We start from the raw sequence: 24,365 nt of genomic DNA on the forward strand, positions 1-24,365 counted from the left end.
GCCTGGCAACCAGGAAGTGTGCAGGAGAGACATAGTGCAGGAGAGATGCTGGAGGAGAAATAGTGCAGGAGAGGCCCGGAGGAGAGATAGTGAATGAGAGGAACCTGAGGAGACACAACATTTTTTTTTGGCGTTGTCTCCCGGATCCTGATGATGGAATATGGTCTAGAAAATGATGCTTGTGTAGTCTGTTGACACAATCGGAGCGAATGCTTTCTGGGGAGGATACTTGTTGTTGGATATGGGCAGTGACAATGGCTTCAATAAACTTTATAAAGGTGTTGGGTAAGGATGAACTGAACACCCCCCCCCCGGTTCAGTTCGCACCAGAACCTACGAACAGACCTAAACTTCATGTGAACTTTAGAACCCTATTAAAGTCTATGGGTCTCGAACGTTCAAAATCTAAAGTGCTAATTTTCAAGGCTAATATGCAAGTTATTGTCCTAAAAAGTGTTTGAGGACCTGGGTCCTGCCCCAGGGGACATGTATCAATGCAAAAAAAAGTTGTAAAAAAATGCAGTTTTTTCGGGAGCAGTGATTTTAATAATGCTTAAAGTGAAACAATAAAAGTGTAATATTCCTTTAAATTTCGTACCTGGGGGGTGTGTATAGTATGACTGTAAAGGGGCCCATGTTTCCCGTGCTTAGAACTGTCCCTGCACGAAGTGTAATTTCTGCAGGAAAAAAAGTAATTTAAAAGCACTCGCGGCTATAATGAATTGTCGGCTCCCCATAATACAGAGAAGTCATTGAAAGTCATTGATGATAAAAAAAAAAAAAGCGTGGGGTTCCCCCAAATTCAATTACCAGGCCCTTCAGGTCTGGTATGGATATTAAGGGGAACCCCTCGTCAAATAAAAAAAAAATGACGTGGGGTTCCCCCTAAGGGAAACTCCACGCCAAATTAAAAAAAAATGGCGTGGAGTCCCCCATAAAAATCCATACCAGACCCTTTATCCGAGCACGCAACCTGGCAGGCCACAGGAAAAGAGGGGGGGTCGAGAGAGCGCCCCCCTCCTGAACCATACCAGGTCACATGCACTCAACATTGGGAGGATGCTTTGGGGGTCTGTGACCCCTCAAAGCACCTTGTCCCCATGTTGATGAGGACAAGGGCCTCAACCCACAACCCTGGCCAGTGGTTGTGGGGGTCTACGGGGGGGGCTTATCAGAATCTGGAAGCCCCCTTTAACAAGGGGACCCCTCTGAGCATTTGAGGGGGCCTGCCCCCTGCCAACACATCTGTTGGGGATAGGCCAGGGCTCTCAGAACACTCCAGACAGCTCCTCCTAGACTCCTTCTGACTGCTTCTGGAATCTTCTCCAAGGTTCCAGCCAGCAGGGGGAGTCACCATCAATGCTGCTGATGAGACATCCAGCCTACCTAATCACACACCCGACCCAGATTAACAAAGAAGCTTAGCTGCCAGCCAAGCCCAAATACCTTAACTCTAGCACACTAGCAATACTAGGAGTTGCTACAATTGTCTTTTCCATTGTGTTGATTCTTCTCCTGATCCTTGTACTTATAGACCCATCAGCACCTTTGAAGATCTTTTCTAGGTCTTTAAGCTTTGCTTTGCTTACAACCAAACATCCTATTTTTTGACTCCTGGATCATTTTTCCATAGTTACATAGCTGGTATGATTGAATAAAGATACCCATCCATCCAGTCAAATCTGAGTGTGTCTGTGTGTCAATACAATTTTCAATATTCCTCTTGTGGTTGCTAATAAATACATCAAAAAGTTTTAATTGAACTTATACACATTCCCCACTGAAACCATTAGCTGTGGAAGGGAGTTCCACATCCTTACCGCTCTAACAGTAAAGAACCCCTGTGGCATACCACTGCACACTGTATTCAACTCTGATGTGAAGTTAATGAACTAAAAAGACTTCTCATCAAGTCCCTGCCTAACAGTCATGCCCCTCTGACATGATTCACCCACATTGGGCTGAATTGTAGAGCCCAATGTGGTTGAAACATGACAGAGGGGCATAGTTGGTGGGCAGGGACTTGAGCTGAGCATGCCATAGAGGTTCTATAGTGTGAGAGCAGTATTCCTATGCCATATTGTATCTTGGATTGGGACCTGTTCTGTCTCTACCAGCTTGTATATACAGAGAATAAACCTGAGAGATGGACACTGTGGGCTTGGCGCAGTACAGATCCATTATGGTTTTAGTAAAGTACACCTTACATAGTTTAAGATTGAAGTGCCTTTCATGCAATTTCATTGTCTGGCCACACATCTTCATTATAGAATTTAGGTTAAATCGTTTCCTTCCAATGCTAGAGTCGCCATTCAAAGATTTGTATATCGCTATCATATGCCATATCAAGAATTTCTTCTCCAGTTAAAATACGTTTAATGTGTGTAGTCATTTCTCTGTGCTGGAGCACACTGGGATCACAAGTCTGGAAACAGGCTGAGGTACACTGGGAACACAAGGCTGGAATAGGGCTGGAACACACTGGAAACACAAGGCTGGAAGCAGGATGGGACACACTGGGAGAACAAGGCTGGAAGCTGGCTAGGTCATTCTGAGAACATAAGGCTGGAAGAAGGCTGGGGCACACTGAGAATAATAAACTGGAAGCAGACTGGGATACACTAGGAAAACAAGGCTGGAAGATGGCTGGGACACACTGGGAGCACAAGGCTGTAAGAAGGGTGGGACACACTGGGAACACAAGGCTGTGACACACTGGGAACACAATGCTGAAAGCAGACTGGGACACATTGGGAACACAATGCTGAAAGCAGACTGGGACACATTGGGAACACAATGCTGAAAGCAGACCGGGACACAATGGGGACACAAGGCTGGAAGCGGGCTCATGCACGCTGGGAATACAAGGCTGGAAGAAGGCTGGGACACACTGGGAGAACAAGGCTGGAAGCTGGCTAGGTCATGCTGAGAACATAAGGCTGGAAGAAGGCTGGGGCACCCTGGAATACAAGGCTGGTAGCAGGCTGGGATACACTGGGAAAAATAAGCTGTAAGCAGGCTGGGATACACTGGGGAAAACAAGGCTGGAAGAAGGCTGGGTCACACTGGGAATAGTGATGGACGAACTTCCGATGGGACGTTTCGCGAACGCAAACCGCGAACGTGGCCAAAAGTTGCGGTTCGCGGTGGGCACCATTGACTTTAATGGCAGGCAAACCTTAAAAACCTCCAGGTCATATTTTCAGCCACAAAATACTTACTAGCTGTGCACACATAGTCCCGCAACATGGACACTGACATAACAAAAGTATTAAGTGAATCTGGGAGCGACAACGACAAGCATTCTTTTTTTATCTGTGAAATTTTGACAATTCAGGACCGCATGAGGACCATGGAGGAGAGGAAAGGTCAGGGCAGGCTATGAAGGGGATGCAGGAGATGACCAGTGCCACTGTCAGGGCAGAGCAGTCCTGTACCAGTGTCCCAGTGTGCCAACCTGTGCTTGAGCCCCTTACCCCTCCCTCTGCCCGGCCCTTACCCCCACCTATGCAGGGCTCCACTGTGGTGGTCTGGAGGTGTCAGTCCAGTGCTGATCCTCAGCTATGGTGCTGGCACTGCCTGCTGATTGGCCTCTCCGCTGCTATCTCCCTCACTGTCTGAAACCAGCACCGCAATAGAGACTGAGCACTGACACCAGCACCGTGAGAGAGAGCACTGACACTAGCACTGAGATAGAGAGCACTGGCACTAGCACCGAGATAGAGAGCACTGACACCAGCACCATGAGAGCACTGACACCAGCACCGTGATAGAGAGCACTGAGACCACACCAGCACCGAGATAGAGAGCACTGACACCACACCAGCACCAAGATAGAGAGAGAGCACTGACACAAGCAGCATGATAGAGACTGAGCACTGACACCAGCACGGAGATAGAGAGCACTAACACCAGTACCGTGATAGAGAGCACTGACACCAGCATCGTGATAGAGAGCACTGAGACCACACCAGCATCGTGATAGAGAACACTGACACCAGCACCGTGATAGAGAGCACTGACACCAGCACCGAGATAGAGAGCACTGACACCAGCACCGAGATAGAGAGCACTGACACTAGTACCGTGATAGAGAGCACTGAGACCACACCAGCACCAATTGTGTCGCTGCTGAATGTCAACAACGAATCGCTGCTCGACCAAGTTTAAGACGTGTGCCATGAATGGCACGTGTGTAATTTTGCCCTTTTTCAATGTGCTAAGCAGATTGGCACCGTTGTCACACACCACTTTACCAATTGTCAAATCGAGCGGTGTTAGCCACTGATCTGCCTGTGAACGCAAAGCTGAAAGGAGTGCAGGGCCAGTGTGGCTCTTGGCTTCCAGGCACAACAGACGCAGCACAGCATGGCAACGTCTCACCTGGCATGTCGAATAGGTTCTGGGGATCTTGGGCGGCGCAGCAGAAGAGACGCTAGCAGCGGAAAAGGAGGAGTCAGCTGAGGAGGAGAGGGAGGATGGAGTAGGAGGAGGAGAGGAAGAGGCATGCCTGCATGCAATCCGTGGCTGTAAAACCAAATCTACACGTGTGCAACGGGTTACATGCTTGACGGCCGTCAGAAGGTTCACCCAGTGGGCAGTAAAAGTTATATACCTTCCCTGCCTGTGTTTGCTAGACCATGTGTCTGTGGTCAGATGTATCTGTGTGCCAGAGATACATTCACTTGCCACTGAACATGGCCATATAGCTCTGGGATGCCCTCCTGTGAGAAATACTTCCTTCCTGGGACCTTCCATTGTGGTGTTCCAATGGCCACAAATTTTCGAAAGGCCTCCGAGTCCACCAGTTTATATGGCAGTAGTTGGCGGGCTATCAGTTCGGACAAGCCAGCCGTCAACCGTTGGGCAAGAGGGTTATCCGGCGTCATCATTTTTTTACGCTCAAACATTTGGCCCACGGAAGCCTGCCTTTTTCCAGAAAAACGTGAGGACGGCATGATGGAAGGTGAAGTGGAGGATAATTGTGAGGAGAGAGGAGAAGGAGAAGTAGAAGACGAGGCTGGATGGTGAGAGCCTGGAGTGTGGCTTTGTGGGTTCTGTTGCTCCCACTGGGCTCAGTAATGGAAGCTCATGTTTCTTCTTAAGGCGGTCGTCCCTAGGTGAGTGTTGGGCTTACCGCAACTTATGCGTTGACTGCAAAGGCTGCAGATGGCAACACTATTGTCAGCAGCGGACACGTTAAAAAAAAAAGCCCACACTGCGGAGCCATGTACCGGCGTCCTGGGAGCGCCAGATGTGACCGTACATGGTTGATGCCTCGCTCCTGATACATTAGCAGTCTGGTTTGTCCCTTCTGTGCAATGTATGTTCCGTCTGCTTCTCCTCCCTATCTGCTGGTCCATATCTCCCTCTGAACTCCCCTCCTCTTCCTCTCTTGTGGGCACCCACGTGACATCACTAGACACGTCATCATCAATGTCACCTTCCCCACCGCTATAATTAGAGATCTCGGAGTAGGCAGCAACACCGGGGACCAACCTCCTCCTTGGGCTGATCTGGGTACTGCGTCAGACTGCTGAGTGGCGGTTGTTGCTTGCTCCTCTTCCTGATCCAATATCAAGAGTGGCTGCGCATCGGCAATGTCTTGTGATGGATCAGAAAATAATTCCTGTGACTCAAGCGGAGGGTATATGGTGGTGGTGGTGTTGGTGGTAGTGTCTTTGGCGGTGCACACAGCAGAGAGTGAAGAAAAGGGTGCAGATCAAGAAGATGAGGAGGGTGCAGAAGAGTAAGGCTGAGTGAGCCATTCAACCAAGTCTGGTGCGTCCTTTGATGTAATCGAACGCACCTTCTGCAATTTGCCACTTTGGCTCAAGCCTGTTGCTCCTGCCCTACCCCTACCATCCCTGCGGAAGGGCCTGCCTCTTCCTCTGCCTGTCATTTTTTAAATGACCCTGTGACAAAAGTCTCTAGAGAAGTGCAATATGTATGTGGAAGAATGTATATAACATCCCACTTCAACCTGTCATTTTGGGGGGCCACTGGTCTATCACACCAGTTATAATACTTTTTTCTAATTGCGTTTGTCACTCTTTGTAGTATCGCTGCAGAACCGCTCAGTACTCACAATGCTGCACAGTGGAAATGCACTATACTTTGCTTTCTATATTTGCAAGTATTTTATACGTGTATTACACCCCTATATACTGCACACCAAATAGTACACCTATACCAGTCCTTAAAAGGACCTTTGTGGACCTAATAGTAGCTAGCTAGTAGCTAGTGAATTGCAGACTGTCCCTGCTCCAAAAACCAAACTGTCCCTCCCTACACTGAGAAACGACAGCTGTAGAATCGGTCAGCACTCAGCTCAGCAGCACAACAGTGAAGTATAATATGCTTTCTATATTTGAAAGAAAGTATATTATACGCGTACAACCCTGTGACGGAACCGATCCCACACTCCGATTGAGTGCTTCCATCATATACCACTTCCTCCCAGCCTGAATATAGATATCAGATATTCCAACCGCTCACAAGCACAAAACAAGACAAGACTTACTTTGTGCTTGTGAGTGGTTGGAATGTCTGATATCTATATTCAGACTTAGGAAGCAGTATACTGACGGAAGCACTCAATCGGAGTGTGGGATCGGTTCCATCACACTGGTGGCAGCAGTGGGATACTTCCTGCAGTCTGGAACATCCAAACCTCCACCTGGATCCAAGGTCTGGATAGCAGAAGAGGAGGAGTGGTACAGATACCAGCCGCCATGTAAAAGGAATTCAGAAGGAGGTTGTGAGAGATGCAGCTACAGCACAGAGGACCAGTATCAGAGCAGGTCCTGCTGGGATGGTTTGATTCTATTCGCTGCGGACTCTGGAAGGAAGCGCTAGCCCGTGTGCAGCATCACCAGGGTGGAGGAAGCAGTCTTTCCTCACCAGCAAAGATCCGTGCTCCTGGAAGACAGTGATAGAGAAATGTCATCCCAGCAGTCAGATGAGAGAACGGAAAAGGAATCAGCCGGCTCACTTTCCCCATGGCAGTTACACCATTTGGGAGTGGAGGAAGCCAGCCTCCTGCCACAACAGTTAACCAGAGCGGTGGATGTGGAGTCCCCAGCAGAAGTGCTGGCAACAGGTCAGAGTGCTACCAACCTCTGCCCAGCACCGGCAACTGTGGAGTTACAAGAGACTCCTCCAGTTGAAGTGCTGGCCACCGGACAGAGGGTCCAAGACCTCTGCCCCACACCTGCAGTAGTTCTAGGGGCCCATGGTGAGAAGATGACGGTCACTCCCCAACTGTTAGCTGGAGTGGATGATGTGGGGTCCTCAGCTGAGGTGCTTACAGGGCAGAATGCTACTGGCCCCTACACACAACTGCAGCTTGAGCTGATATCGGGGTATGGAACTTTGGTCTCCACTGACACAACGCCAGAAAATGTCACGGCACTGAGACAGGAGGAAGTCAGCCTTGCTTTGCAAGAACTGGGGGATTTTCACCTACCAAAAGTAGATGGGACTTTAGTCCCCACTTGTATACCCCAGGGATGCTGGGCGGTCGGCCCAGATCCCCAACAGCATTACGGAGTGAGCCCAGTCACCCTGTCGTCTCTCCAGCATTTGAAAGGACTCCAGGGAGAAGGACCAGTCCAGGCCTCTCCCCAGCGGCGGGCGTGTTCTCTGAGAGAGGCAGAGGTTGGCTGGGTAAGTACTGCTCTGTTTGGGACAATTTATTTGGGGTACTGTGTAGATACCGGCATTGGGGGACTGGAACTACTGACTAAATTCGGAGTCAACCCGTCTGGGGCCTCCTCCTGTGTTAGTCTCCTACCGAAAGGGGAGATGTGTGACAGACCAAGCCGGGACACAGGCTTTTGGAGAGGACTGAATGCCAGCCTCTTGCCGATCGATTATGGGCCCTGGATTTTAAGGGGCACAGGGTGAATGGGAACCCCACTATAATCTGTGCTAGTCAGATTTAATGCTGTATATATGTATATATAATGTGTGTTGTCTCATGCTGTTGGGACACACACTGTCAGATGCTAATGTCATAAACTCCAGTCACCTGTATGTTGGCTTGTATTATGTAAATGAGTCTAGTCTGGCTTGTAATCTTATTCCACACATTGTTGTTTGGGCTAATTAACCCTGTGTTGATGTTTATGGTAATATTTATTGAATTGTTAGTGAGCTAGGAGCCGAAAAGTCTTATCTCTCAGTCAACTAGTCTGAGTGTTGATTTAGATAATTAGCTCATGCTAATTAGGTTAGGTTTTAGTCTTCTACTGTATTATAAATACTTGTCATTTTGGTTCTAATAAAGGAGTCCATGTTAGCACTAAGCAAGTCTCATCTTGTTTTGTGCTTGTGAGCGGTGGGAATATCTGATATCTATATTCAGACTTAGGAAGCGGTATACTGACGGAAGCACTCAATCGGAGTGTGGGATTGGTTCCGTCACAAACCCTATATACTATACACCTATACCAGTCCTTAAAAGAACCTTTGTGGACCTAGTAGCTAATGATGTGCAGACTGTCCCTGCTGATAAAAGACAGCTGCAGAATCGGGCAGCACTCAGCAGCACAGCAGTCAGCAGTGCACCATAATATACTTTCTATATTTGAAAGAAAGTATATTAGAAGTGTATTAAAACCCTATATACTGTACACCTATACCAGTCCTTAAAAGGACTTTTGTGGACCTAATAGTAATAGCTAGTGATTAGACTGAATGTCCCTGCTCCACACAGTGTCCTTTCCCTACACTGACAAAAGACAGAATGTAAAATGGCCGCCAGATCAGGTCTATTTATAAGGTAGGGGGTATGTCCATGTGCTGAAATGTCTCAATTGGCTGTCCTGTACCCCATGATGGATGTGTCATGGGTCAAAGTTCTTCACAATGTAAACAAATATGTCTGCCGCGAACAGCGCTAGAAGTCCACAGCGCTGCTGACACTGGTCTCCTCCCCCTCTGAGCAAAGTTTGCCGCGAATCGACCGCCGGGCGAACCACAAGGCCATCTCTAACTGGGGACACAAGGCTGTAAACAGGTTAAGACACACTGGGAACACAAGGGTGAAAGCAGACTGGGATACACTGGGAACACAAGGCTTGAAGAAGGCTGGGACATGCTGGGAACACAAGGCTGGAAGAAGGCTGAGATACACAAGGCTGGAGCATATAGACTACCCACCTGGTCTTGCAATTCGCATAGTGTTTGGCTTTGAACTCCCGGCGGACTCCCGCTTTAAAGTATATTTTACTATATATAATTGTAAATAGGTGATTACAGCAATTATACTGTCATCCAACATAGACCACTTCGCGCCCAGGCCAATTCTGACATTTCTCTCCTACATGTAAAATTCATATTTTTTTGCTAGAAAATTACATAGAACCTAGGGGTGCTGAAATTAATCGTTGCATCGATGCATCAGGATTCGGGAGTCCCCGATGCGGCATCGATGAATACAGACCGGAAAATCGATTGCGGGTGACGTCATTAAAACTTGCCCCGCCCCTCCCAGGAAAGCACTCCGAGCATATTTTTAAAATTACTTTTTTTTTTTATAAATGCCGCTGTATGTGCTTTTTAAAAAAATGTCACTTGATACCAAAATTCACAGTAAATACATCCCGATCATGTGCCATGCCAAGCCCGGCCCGCCTCTCGCCTCCCTCCTCTCTCCTCTCACGTCTCTCGAGTCCTGAGGTCAGCGGGGGATTCTTAGCCCCGCCCGCCTCTCTTCTGATACGATAACTATAGTCAGCGGGCGGGGCTGAGAATTTCCCGCTGACGTCAGGACTAGAGAGACTTGAGAGGAGAGAGGCGAGAGGCGGGCCGGTGTTGTGCCAAGAATGGTTTGCCAGTCAAAATCTGTTCCCCCTGGCTCTCGGCTCTTATCGGAACTCCGTCTGTCCAGCCCTCTGCGCTGCAGCTCCTCCTCCTCTACCCCAAATGCAAATCACACTTCCACTGTTCCGTGTACAATATTATTAGTCTATTTTATCCACACACATATATATATATATATATGTGGGGATGGAGTAATACATATAAATATATGTGTGGATAGAATAGACTAATAATATTGTACAGGGGACGGTGGAAGTGTGATTTGCCTTCGGGGTAGAGGAGGAGGAGCTGCAGTGCAGAGGGCTGGACAGGTGGAGTTCCGATATGAGCCGAGAGCCAGGGGGAACAGATTTTGACGGGGAAACCATTCTTGGCACAACACCGGGCACGGCATATGATCGGGATGTATTTACTGTGAAATGCGGTATAGTGACAAATTTTTAAAAAAAGCACATACTTTTTTAATAAATACAGCGGAGCACATCATACAATGTAACAGTAAGTAGAGCACTTTAAGGGAGTGAGGTTATTTTTAATTCAAAGCGGAGTTCCAGTCAATTTTTTGTTTATTAAAAGTCAGCAGCTAAAAAAAGAGTGTAACTACTGACTTTTAATAAAAAGACACTAGGGGGCCCAAGCAGAAGTGGGAGCTCGTCGATAATCGTGATGCATCGAGGATTTAAATCGAATCGTTGACCAGATATTCGTAATCGAATCGTGAGACCAGTGAAGATGCGCACCCCTAATAGAACCCCCAAACATTATATATGTTTTTTTAGCAAAGACTCTAGAGAATACAATGGCGGTTGTTGCAACTTTTTATCTCGCACGGTATTTGCGCAGCAATTTTTTGAACATGTTTTTTTTCAGAAAAAAAAAAACTGTTTCATGCTTTAGAAAAAAAAAAAAACAACAGTAAAGTTAGCCCAATCTTTTTGCATAATGTGAAAGATGAAGATATGCCGAGTAAATAGATACCCAACATGTGATGCTTCAAAATTGTGCCCGCTCGTGGAATGGCGCTAAACTTTGGTATTTAAAAATCCTCATAGACGACACTTTAAAATTTTTTACTGGTTACATATTTTGGGTTACAGAGGAGATCTAGGGCTAGAATTATTGCTTTCACTCTAATGTTCGTGGCGATACCTCACATGTGTGGTTTGAACACCGTTTTCATATGTGGGCGGTTCTTACGTATGCATTCGCTTCTGCGTACAAGCTCACGGGGACAGGGGCGCTTTAAATTTTTATTTTTATTATTAATTTTACTTTTATTTTTTTAGTTTGACACTTAAAAAAAAAATTTTTAAACATCCCTTGTAATAGGAATATGGCATGATCTGACCTATTTACAGTGAGATATGGGGTCAATAAGACCCCACATCTCACCACTAGGCTGGGAAGCCTAAAATAAAAAATAAAAAAATCCTATCACAGCTTCCCAGCCAAAGCGGCGCCATTATTTGAATGCAGAGGCCGGGCGTGATGTCATAACATTGCGCCCGGCCTCCAAACGATCATAGCGACTCCGGCGGACCAGTTCTCTATGATCACCATCCGGGAGCCGACTGATCAGTTCTCCGACTCAAGCGGTGAGTCGGTAAAAGCACCGGAGGGGGATGGAAGGGGGGGACGTCCCCTCCCGCCACCTGTAAGAATGATCAAGCGGTGGAACAGCCGCTATGATCATTCTTATGGTGCAGGGAATCGCTGGCTGAAAATGCTGATATCTGAATGATGTCTGTAGCCTCAGGCATCATTGAGATATACCCCTGGAAAGTCGAGGCCGTCCCTGGACGTCCACGGGGGACCAAGTGGTTAATAAACTTCGATAAAACAGTTACAAACTATATATATATATATATATATATATATATATATATACATACACACACACGCATATATATATATATATATATATATATATATATATATATATATATATATATATATATATATATAAATATGAGCTCCCCCTACTTTTATAGCTATGTGTGAGATCTCGCTTAACCAGTTGCCGACCGCCGCACGCCGATGTACGTCGGCAGAATGGCACGGGCAGGCATAAGGGCTTACATGTACGTCCCTTGCCTCCCGCGGGTCGGGGGCCCGATCGGGCCCCCACCCGGTGCCTGCGGCGGTCGGTTTTCGTCCGGGAGCGATCCGGGACGAGGGGGCGGCCATTCATTCATGGCCACCCCCTCGCGATCGCTCCCGACGAATAGAAATCCCCCGTGACATCACTTCCTCTCCTGTAATGTAAACACAGGAGAGGAAGTGATGTATTCTCTCCTCCGTGTCGGTATTTTTCGTTCCGACACGGAGGAGAGCGGATCGGTGAGTTGCACCAACACTCTACACACACAGTAGAACATGCCAGGCACACTCACACCCCCCCGATCACCCCCCCCAATTACCCCTGCCCCCCAGTCACAGTGACACCAATGTCATTTTTTTTTTTTTTTTTTGCATTGGTGTCATTTGTGACTATAATAACTGTTAGGGCAGTTAGAGTTAGCCCCCTTTAGTTCTAATGTACCCCCCTAACCCCCCCAATAAAGGTTTAACCCCGTGATCACCCCCCGTCGCCAGTGTCACTAAGGCTGGGTTCACATTGCAGCGGTTTATGAGAACGAATGTGATTCACACCGCACTGCAGTGCAAATCACATCCGATCTCTGTGCGATTCGAGTTCAGCCATTCGCCGCACCCGCCGCACCCGCCGCAAATTCGCACGGGACCCTTTTTTTGGCCCGCAGCAGAATCGGATCGCATGGGTGTTCACACCATGCGATCCGAGTTTGCAGATCGCACTGCGATATGCGAACTGATCTGGGGGTGTCAGTAACATTTCACTGACACTCCCAGCAGTTCGCATAAGGCAGTGTGAACTGCCGCCGGGAGGCATGCGATGCGGGAACCCGCCGCGGATTCGCGGCGTTTCCGCATCGCTCCAGTGTGAACCCAGCCTAATAAGCGATCATTTTTCTGATCGCCGTATTAGTGTCACAGGTGACGCTAGTTAGGCAGGTAGGTATTTAGGTTCGCCGCAGCTTTTTATAGCGCCAGGGACCCCCATATACTACCGCATAAAGCCCCCTGATTGCCCCCTAGTTAACCCTTTCACCAGTGATCACCATATAACTGTTACAGGTGACGCTGGTTGGTTAGTTATTTTTTTATAGTTTCAGGGCACCCGCCACCTAATAAAGGTTTAACCCCCTGATCACCCGGCGGGTGTCATTTGTGACTATAATAACTGTTAGGGCAGTTAGGGTTAGCCCCCTTTAGTTCTAAGGTACCCCCCTGACCCCCCCAATAAAGGTTTAACCCCGTGATCACCCCCCGTCGCCAGTGTCACTAAGGCTGGGTTCACATTGCAGCGGTTTATGAGAACGGATGTGATTCGCACCGCACTGCAGTGCAAATCACATCCGATCTCTGTGCGATTCGAGTTCAGCCATTCGCCGCACCCGCCACACCCGCCGCACCCGCCGCAAATTCGCACGGGACCCTTTTTTTGGCCCGCAGCAGAATCGGATCGCATGGGTGTTCACACCATGCGATCCGAGTTTGCAGATCGCACTGCGATATGCGAACTGATCTGGGGGTGTCAGTAACATTTCACTGACACTCCCAGCAGTTCGCATAGGGCAGTGTGAACTGCCGCCGGGAGGCATGCGATGCGGGAACCCGCCGCGCATTCGTGGCGTTCCCGCATCGCTCCAGTGTGAACCCAGCCTAATAAGCGATCGTTTTTCTGATCGCTGTATTAGTGTCACAGGTGACGCTAGTTAGGCAGGTAGGTATTTAGGTTCGCCGCAGCTTTTTATAGCGCCAGGGACCCCCATATACTACCGCATAAAGCCCCCTGATTGCCCCCTAGTTAACCCTTTCACCAGTGATCACCATATAACTGTTACAGGTGACGCTGGTTGGTTAGTTATTTTTTTATAGTTTCAGGGCACCCGCCATTTATTACCTAGTCTCACTAGTGTACCCCTAAATTTAGGGGTGTCTACTTTCCAAAATGGGGTCATTTGGGGGGGGGGGTTGTGCCATCTTGGCATTTTATGGCCTTCAAAACTGTAACGCCCTTAGAAAGCCTGAAGGCGGTGCTTGGTTTTCGGGGCCCCGTACGCGGCTAGGCTCCCAAAAAGTCCCACATATGTGGTATCCCCGTACTCAGGAGAAGCAGCAGAATTTATTTTGGGGTGTCATTTCACATATGCCCATGGCATGCGTGAGCAATATATCATTTAGTGACAACTTTGTGAAAAAAAAAAAAAAAAAAAGTTTGTAATTTTCCCGCAACTTGTGGCAAAATATAAAATATTCCATGGACTCAACATGCCTCTCAGCAAATAGCTTGGGGTGTCTACTTTCTAAAATGGGGTCATTTGTGGGGGTTTTGTGCCATCTTGGCATTTTATGGCCTTCAAAACTGTAATAGGTAGTGAGAAGTGAACTCAAAAATTTACGCCCTTAGAAAGCCTGAAGGCGGTGCTTGGTTTTCGGGGCCCTGTACGCGGCTAGGCTCCCAAAAAGTCCCACATATGTGGTATCCCCGTACTCAGGAGAAGCAGCAGAATTTATTTTGGGGTGTCATTTCACATATGCCCATGGCATGCATGAGCAATATATCATTTAGTGACAACTTTGTGAAAAAAAAAAAAAAATTTTTTTTTTTTGTCATTATTCAATCGCTTGAGGCAAAAAAATAAAATATTCAATGGGCTCAACATGCCTCTTATCAATTTCCTTAGGGGGTCTACTTTCCAAAATGGGGTCATTTGGGGGGGTTTTGTACTGCCCTGCCATTTTAGCACCTCAAGAAATGAGATAGGCAGTCGTAAACTAAAAGCTGCGTAAATTCCAGAAAACGTACCTTAGTTTGTAGATGTGACAACTTCTGCGCAAACCAATAAATATACAATTATTGACTTTTTTTTTACCAAAGACATGTGGCTGAATACATTTTGGCCTAAATGTATGACTAAAATTGAGTTTATTGGATTTTTCTAATAACAAAAAGTAGAAAATATCATTTTTTTTCAAAATTTGCGGTCTTTTTACGTTTATATCGCAAAAAATAAAAATCGCAGAGGCAATCAAATACCATCAAAAGAAAGCTCTATTTGTGGGAAGAAAAGGACGCAAATTTTGTTTGGGTACAACATTGCATGACCGCGCAATTACTAGTTAAAGCAGCGCAGGGCCAAAGTGTAAAAAGACCTCTGGTCATTTACCAGCAAAATGGTCCGGTCTGAAAGTGGTTAAAGTACTCAGTCTTTATCTTCGGATCTTCAGAGTCATATGTCATAGCAAGGTCATAGCAAGGTTAACTCCATATAAATTTGTAATCCAAGGTTAAAGCAGTTAACGTTGAATTAGAAATGATTCTAGTGTTGTTTCCACAAATATAATACAGTGCCTGAAGTGTGATAGTAAGTAGGCCTTATGCCTGCCTAGCGTCAGTTGATATACTCCTCCTCCGTGGGACTAAGTATCCCAGCGAGGCCTGTATATAAGTCTGACTAGGTGCAATGGTTTAGAAAACGGTGGGTAGCAACCCGTTCACCAACTGGATCGGAACCTTGGTATGGTAACTAGACATGTGCATTCGTTTTCGTCCGAACGCATTTTCGTCCGAATTTCAGCTATTTTCGTTTTCGTTTTGACAAACGATAACGAAAGCACAAAATCCGAAAAAACGAAAATCCGACATAAATAAATGCTTATTTTCGTTCGTTTTCGTTGTTACAACAGTTCGATATAGAATAGGAGATTGGGTCCTGCCCCAGGGGACATGTATCAATGCAAAAAAAAGTTTTAAAGACGGCCGTTTTTTCGGGAGCAGTGATTTTAATAATGATTAAAGTGAAACAATAAAAGTGTAATATTCCTTTAAATTTCGTAGGGGGGGGGGGGTTGTCTATAGTATGCCTGTGAAGGGGCGCATGTTTCCCGTGCTTAGAACTGTCCCTGCACAAAGTGTCATTTATGCAGGAAAAAAAGTCCTTTAAAATCACTCGCGGCTATAATGAATTGTCGGCTCCCGTAATACAGAGAACACTCATTGAAAGTCATTGATAAAAAAATAAATAAATAAATTTAAAAAAAAGCGTGGGGGTCCCCCAAATTCAATTACCAGGCCCTTCAGGTCTGGTATGGATATTAAGGGGAACCCTGCCTCAAATTTAAGAAAAAATTTGACGTGGGGTTCCCCCTAAATATCCATAACCAGACCCTTCAGGTCTGGTATGGATATTAAGGAGAACCCCGCGTCAAATTTAAAAAAAAATTGACGTGGGGTTCCCCCTAAAAATTCATACCAGACCCTTTATCCGAGCACGCAACCTGGCAGGCCGCAGGAAAAGAGGGGGGGACGAGAGAGCGGCCCCTCCTCCCTCCTGAACCGTACCAGGCCACATGCCCTCAACATTGGGAGGATGCTTTGGGGGTCTGTGACCCCTCAAAGCACCTTGTCCCCATGTTGATGAAGACAAGGGCCTCATCCCCACAACCCTGGCCGGTGGTTGTGGAGGTCTGTGGGCGGGGGGCTTATCAGAATCTGGAAGCCCCCTTTAACAAGGGGACCCCCAGATCCCGGCCCCCCCCTGTTTGAAATGGTAAGGGGGTACAAAAGTACCCCTACCATTTCACAAAGAAAGTGTAAAAAATGGTTAAATAAAACAAACACACTTTTGAAAAATTCCTTTATTAAAAAAAAAAAAAAAAAAAAGATTCCAGCGGCGGTAATCCACTCTTGCTATCCAGCGACGGACGGTCATCTCTCCAGCGATGTCTCATGTCATCCAGCGCAGCGCAGCATCCTTCTTCTGTCTCCGTGGAGGAGACACTGCAAGGATTCCGGCGGCTGACGTTTGTTATATACGGAGGGCGGGGCCACCCGTCACCTGACCCCACCCCCTCTGACGCAAGGGGAAACCCGGGGTTCCCCGTGACGTATGGGTGACCCCGCCCCCCCTCTGATGTAACGGAAACCTGCCTGTGTTACATCAGAGGGGTGCGGGTCACCTATACGTCACGGGGAACCCCGGGTTTCCCCTTGCGTCAGAGGGGGGCGGGGTCAGGTGACGGGTGGCCCCGCCCTCCGTATATAAGAAATGTCAGCCGCCGGAATCCTTGCAGTGTCTCCTCCACGGAGACAGAAGAAGGATGTATTCGCTGCGCTGGATGAGATGAGACATCGCTGGAGAGATGACCGTCCGTCGCTGGATAGCAAGAGTGGATTACCGCCGCTGGAATCTTTTTTTTATTTTTTTATTTTTAATAAAGGAATTTTTCAAAAGTGTGTTTGTTTTATTTAACCATTTTTTACACTTTCTTTGTGAAATGGTAGGGGTACTTTTGTACCCCCTTACCATTTCAAACAGGGGGGGGGCCGGGATCTGGGGGTCCCCTTGTTAAAGGGGGCTTCCAGATTCTGATAAGCCCCCCGCCCGCAGACCTCCACAACCACCGGCCAGGGTTGTGGGGATGAGGCCCTTGTCTTCATCAACATGGGGACAAGGTGCTTTGAGGGGTCACAGACCCCCAAAGCATCCTCCCAATGTTGAGGGCATGTGGCCTGGTACGGTTATATCGGATAAAGGGTCTGGTATGGATTTTTAGGGGGAACTCCACGTCAATTTTTTTTAAAATTTGAGGCAGGGTTCCCCTTAATATCCATACCAGACCTGAAGGGCCTGGTAATTGAATTTGGGGGACCCCCACGCTTTTTTTTAATTTATTTTTTTATTTTTTTATCAATGACTTTCAATGAGTGTTCTCTGTATTACGGAGCCGACAATTCATTATAGCCGCGAGTGATTTTAAAGGACTTTTTTTCCTGCATAAATGACACTTTGTGCAGGGACAATTCTAAGCACGGGAAACATGCGCCCCTTCACAGGCATACTATAGACAACCCCCCCCCCCCCTACGAAATTTAAAGGAATATTACACTTTTATTGTTTCACTTTAATCATTATTAAAATCACTGCTCCCGAAAAAACGGCCGTTTTTAAAACTTTTTTTTGCATTGATACATGTCCCCTGGGGCAGGACCCGGGTCCCCAAACACTTTTTAGGACAGTAACTTGCAAATTAGCCTTTAAAATTAGCACTTTAGATTTTGAACGTTGGAGTCCCATAGACTTTAATAAGGTTCTAAAGTATGCTATATAGTTAGCTCCGTCGAATCTTCTAAGACAGATTCGAACGTAATTCATGTGGCTTTTCGGACGAATGAAATTTTTGAACGAAAACGAAATAAATAAAAACGATTTTCGGGAGTAACTAAATAAATTAAGTTTTCGGACGAAAACGAAATTCCGAAACGAAATATTTTACTCTGCACATGTCTAATGGTAACTTTGGTCCGGTAGTTGCAGCCTGCTCCGTCACTCCATCCCGTTCCGACGGGTGGACCTGGTCTTCCGATGCTTAAATGAGTGTCTCTGGATCCTCTCAATCCGATCCCTGTGTCGCTGGCACTTCAGGTCCAGGCAGGGTTGCTCTCCGTATTGGCAATAGGTTGCTTCCTCTGGGAGGCCTCTGCACAAGTCCTCACAGGCAGACCATGCGTTCCCAAGAGACCTAAAATGGCCGCTCAGGGTCCTTTTATCTCCTACCCAGCATGCAATGCAGGAGAGGGTGTCCATGGGTAGGTCACTCAGCATCCTGGGTAAACTCTCCACTGTAAATAACAGTCACTTTCTGTAAATAGTTCAATGCTTGAAAGCCAAATATCATTTAAGTTCCCTTTCAGTATTTGGCCACTAGATGGCGCCAAACACTAAGCTATAGAATCGTCCATAGACTTTCATTATAATGCTAATACACATCAGAAGACAAAGATATCAGGGTTACAAAAGTTACATTAACTAGTTAACCACTTCAGCCCCTGAAGGATTTACCCCCTTCCTGACAAGGCCATTTTTTGCGTTATGGCACTGCATCACTTTAACTGACAATTGTGTAGTCGTGCGACGTTGTACCAAAACAAAATTGATGTCCTTTTTTTCTCCCCACAAATAGAGCTTTCTTTTGGTGGTATTTGATCACCTCTGCAGTCTTTATTTTTTGTGCTATGTACAAAAAAAAAAAAAAAAGAAAAGAAAAGAAAGACAATTTTGAAAAAAAAAACAACAATATTATTTACTTTTTGCTATAAAAAAAATCGCCAAAAAACGATTTTTTCATCCGTTTAGGCCAATATATATATACATATTTTTGGTAAAAATTGCAATAGGCGTATATTGATTGGTTTTGTGCAAAAGATATTGTATCTACAAACTATGGGATAGATTTAGGGACTTATATTTATTTCTATTGTTTTTACTAGTAATTGCAGAGATTTGATGGCACAGTGAGAGCATTTGACGGCACAGTGAGAGCATTTGATGGGCACGGTGAAAGCATTTGATGGGCACGGTGGCAGCATTTGATGGCACGGTGAGAGCATTTGATGGCACGGTGAGAGCATTTGATGAGCACGGTGGGAGCATTTGATGGGCACGGTGGGAGCATTTGATGGGCACGGTGGGAGAATTTGATGGCACAGTGGGAGAATTTGATGGCACGGTGGGAGCATTTGATGGGCACGGTGGGAGGATTTGATGGGCACAGTGGGAGCATTTGATGGCACGGCGAGAGCATTTGATGGCACGGCGGGAGCATTTGATGGGCACAGTGGGAGCATTTGATGGGCACGGTGGGAGCATTTGATGGGCACAGTGGGAGCATTTGATGGCACGGCGAGAGCATTTGATGGCACGGCGGGAGCATTTGATGGGCACAGTGGGAGCATTTGATGGGCACGGTGGGAGGATTTGATGGGCACAGTGGGAGCATTTGATGGCACGGCGAGAGCATTTGATGGCACGGCGGGAGCATTTGATGGGCACAGTGGGAGCATTTGATGGGCACGGTGGGAGCATTTGATGGGCACAGTGGGAGCATTTGATGGCACGGCGAGAGCATTTGATGGCACGGCGGGAGCATTTGATGGGCACAGTGGGAGCATTTGATGGGCACGGTGGGAGCATTTGATGGCCCAGTGGGAGCGTTTGATGGGCACAGTGGGAGCATTTGATGGGCACGGTGGGAGCATTTGATGGCCCAGTGGGAGCGTTTGATGGGTTTTTCTTTTCAGTTTGTTTGCACCGCCCCCCCAAAAAAAAAAATTGTGAGCACCAGCCGCCACTGGTGCCAATAAATGAATTATCGTTCTTCTTCAAATAGTCCAAATAAACTGATCCAGTAAAATGTGACTTGTTTGATCTTCATAAATCCTCACACTGTGAGGTCACACTTCATGAGGTGAGTGCATACCTAATGGGGGAGCACTGAAGGGAACTAATATAAGAACTTTTGAGGATTTATGAAGATCAAGCAAGTCACATTTTACTTAGCTTCACTTGATGGCACTGGATCAGTTTATTTGGACTATTTGAAGAACATTAATTCATTCACTATTTGGCGTCCATAGATACGAATGCCGGACTTGCCCATCGCCTTTCCTCCCCCCCCCCCCCCCAGTGCCCGCGTCATTGGATTTGATTGACAGCTGCGGGAGCCAATGGCTGCTCTGCTACCAATCTATCCAATCAAGAGCCGAGAACCCTGAGCAGAGAGGGAAAAGCGCGTTTCCGGCAAAGAAATTTCCGGGGGTCAGGTACGTTTTTTTTTTTTTTAAGGTGAAAAAACACCAGGGGGTTACAACCCCTTTAAGCTTTAACAATAAAACATGGAGGCTGATTGGTTTCTATGCAGAATTGCACCTGATTTTTCACTCACCAGATTTAGTAAATCCCCCCCCCATTGAGAGCGATCACAAGGTCCGGGGATCTGCTAAGGGGCTTTGTGTGTGGATTAGGTGGAAGAGAGAAGCCCCGGCACCATTTCTTATTGGACGGTATTTACATCACACGGTGTGGGAGCTCCTAATTCATCTCTTGGATGACATTTTTTTCACTTGGCTCATATTATTATTTTCATTATATGAATGTTTTATAAATATTTATGATTTAAAGGGACAGCGCAACTCTATCTATTTCTTGAATGTTATTTATGATGAGGAGTAATGCACGATCATTTATTATAAACCAATCAGAGTGCAGAACCCGCTGAGATAACATATCATGTTCACAAGCGGAAGATGTTTTTCTGCAGTAATATACAGAATATTGCAGGAATTCACACACTTCCCCTTTGTTTATTTTTGTCATTTTTTTTTTTTTTAAAGTTTGCGAAATAAAAAAAAAAAAAAAAAGCAGGGCAACACCTTCTTTTAAGAAGATTATAAAAAAGAAACAACGTATGTTGAAGACGCAGATCAGAATCGGGTGTGACCGCATCGTACAATGAGAGGAGCTCAGAAACTGGAGATGGAAACAGGTAGGTGGTAGATGTGACCATTAATTAATATTGAGGGGGGGGGGGGGGGGGGAGACTCGGCAAAAATAACATGTAATATCCTTAAATATTCCCATGAAATAATTTAAGTCTTTTTAATTAGAGTAAAGAAAAAAAATCATATTGATGCCATCAGTTACTGTAAATAGTTGGTTAGGTTAAAAGAAAAGTCCATTGAGTTTAACCACTTGACTAGCGGGCACTTTTACCCCCTTCCTGCCCAGGCCATTTTTCGGCTTTCAGCGCTGTCACACTGTGAATGACAATTGCACGGTCGTGCAACACTGTACCCAAATTATATTTTTATTATTTTCTTCATCGAAATAGAGCTTTCTTTTGGTGGTATTTAATCACTGCCGGGTTTATTATTTTTTGCAAAAAAAAGACAAAATATTTTGAATACAATTTTTTTTTCTTAGTTTGTCAGTAAATTTTGTAAATAAGTCATTTTTTCTCCTTCACTGATGTGCACTGATGAGGCGGCACTGATGGGCACTGATAGGCTGAACTGGTGGGCATTGATGACGTAGCACTTATGGGCACTGATGGGCACTAATAGGTGGCACAGATAGGCAGCACTGATGGGCATTGATGGGTGGCACTGATGGTCAACACTGATGGACATTGATGGGTGGCACTGATGGTCAACACTGATGGGCATTGATGGGTGGCACTGATGGTCAACACTGATGGACATTGATGGGTGGCACTGATGGTCAACACTAATGGGCACTGATTGCTGGCACTTCTTTCTATCCTTTTTTTTCCTCCCTCCACCCCCCTCGCTTTTTTCTATCCTTCTTTCTTTTTTTTTTTTTTTTTAATTTCAATACATTTTTATTGAGAAAATTTTGAAGTACATAACACAGACATCTCAAGTCTCCCGCGAGGTGCAGGAGACTCCCGCATTACTGCAGCGAATTCCGCACACCCGCAAGCGCCTCCTGATCTCCCGGGAATGATCAGTGTGGCGGGGAACAGCTGTGAAGACCGACTCTGACCCCCGCAGACATCTCCGCAAACAGCTTCCGCTCCTAGCATCCCCATCAACACTAAACAATCTGTCCTTAGGGCTCCAGCTGGCAGCCATTTTGTGGTGGACCATATTGCATTGGTTTTAATGGGAGAATTCTCAAATGCTAGAGAACAAACACACACACACAGTTTGTTTATTCCTTATGTTTGTTACTGTATTTCAGAGCAGATATTTTATATACATATATATATATATATATATATATATATATATATATATATATATATCAGCTTTGAAATAAAAAAATTAACAAGTGTATATGCTGACATCTCATCAAAGCCCCCCCCCCCCCCCCCAAATAAAAAACTACTGACACCACTCTGCCCTGCCCTACCAACACTGTCCACTGAAACCCCCCCCCCCCCCCCCCAAAAAAAAGGCATTGTGAAAAAAAAAAAATTATTACAAATAAAAATAAAAAAAATAAACTACTGGCACCATCCACTGCCACCTACCACCCACTCCCTTCCCCAGAAGCACTGTGGAAAAATATTAAAAAAGGTGATATAAAAAAATATTTTGCTGTGGGGGGGAGGTGTTGCGGGCGCGAAGCGCCACCTCCCTGAAATTAGTTTTTGTAGGTCGGGATGTCTGCATAACATAAAGGTAAAGCATGGATACACAGAGCAATCCAAAAGGTATGACCACAATGTAGTCGGCATATATCAAAAGGAAACAACCAGTGTAACCTGCAATAATCTAAAACCATACTTTAAGTAAAGGCTTTGTGAGTGCTCTGAAGTACAAGCAGATAGTACAAGCAGCAAATAGGAAGGGAGAGTAAGGGATGGGAGAACAGTTAAGTGGGAGGAAGAGTGAAGAGGAGGAATAGTACCTACGGGTATCACTTAGAAGTAATGTATTGGGCAATGGGGAAGTGGTGGGAGTACCAGTCCATCCAAGGAGACCATGCTCTATGGGAGTGGATGTAAGCTGCCCTGGATGGGGACAGTATTGCTTCATATAAATAGTGGGTGTGAGTTAATTGAACCATGGACTCTGTGGATGGTGTATTTCCATAGTCTGGTAATTGCTGGAGTTGGAATTTCCTTTGTTAGATGTGGCTGCCTATCTAGACAGTGGCTAATTTTCAAGTATTGGAACAGGTCTGTGGGGTCCATTAACCGGTCTTGTTGCAGCTGAGGGAAGGATTTAAATTTACCTCTATTATAAAAGGTCAATTATCTATCTATAGGGGACATCCAGCAATGCTGGAAGACATAAGCTGGATATCATCCGCTTTAGTGTTATGGGCATTTTCAGGGAAGATCCGGGAGTCATTTTTCACTGGAAGGTTATGAATTTCCACCAGGTAAGAGTGTCGGCTTTGAGTGTAAGTGGTAGATGTTGTGGGATATTGCCTCTAGGGCTTGTACTATATAGCCAGTTCTTTAGGTTGTGCCCTGGCACCATTGTTTGTTCAGGTTCGCACCAGTGGGTACCTTTAATTTGATGAGAACCAGCTTCTCAACTGTGCTAGGATTGTAGATTGATAGAAGTTTTTGATTTCCACTAGTCCGGAGCCTCTCGCTAACCTGTGTTTGATGAGAATACTGTGCGCTCTGCGGGGTGTTTTCCTTTGCCATATATAAGAGTTTAGGTGTTTTTGTAAGGAGGAAAGGTAGGAGAGTGGGATATGAATAGGCAGAGGTCGTAATAAGTACAATAGCTATGGAACTATTTTCATTTTGAACGCTGCTGGCCTGCCCATGAAAATTCTTATTGGGCTAGGTTATCTAGGTCTCACACAATTTGTGATCTCAAGGGTATATAGTTTTCTTTGTACAGTCCTATGGTGGACTTATTTAGTTAGAGCAGCCTTTCTCAACCTTTTCAACATAGAGGAACCCTTGAAATAGTTCTCTGGTCTCTGGGAACCCCTTCTAAAAATTTGAAATCTACAACTCATGATACATTAGTGTGATGGTCAGTGGGATGAATTGTCCTTATACTTGTGGTCATTGGGAAGAATTACCCCCTTACAGGTAGCTAAAAAGATCAATGAGTGGGAACTTATCTGAGAGGCAGAAATTGCCCAATGCTGACGGAACCCCTAGCAACCTCTGGAGGAACC

This window comes from Lithobates pipiens, unplaced genomic scaffold, assembly GCF_037356315.1.
Source record: "Lithobates pipiens isolate NorthernLeopardFrog02 unplaced genomic scaffold, aLitPip1_a1.2 Scaffold_8, whole genome shotgun sequence".
Classification (NCBI taxonomy): Eukaryota; Metazoa; Chordata; class Amphibia; order Anura; family Ranidae; genus Lithobates; species Lithobates pipiens.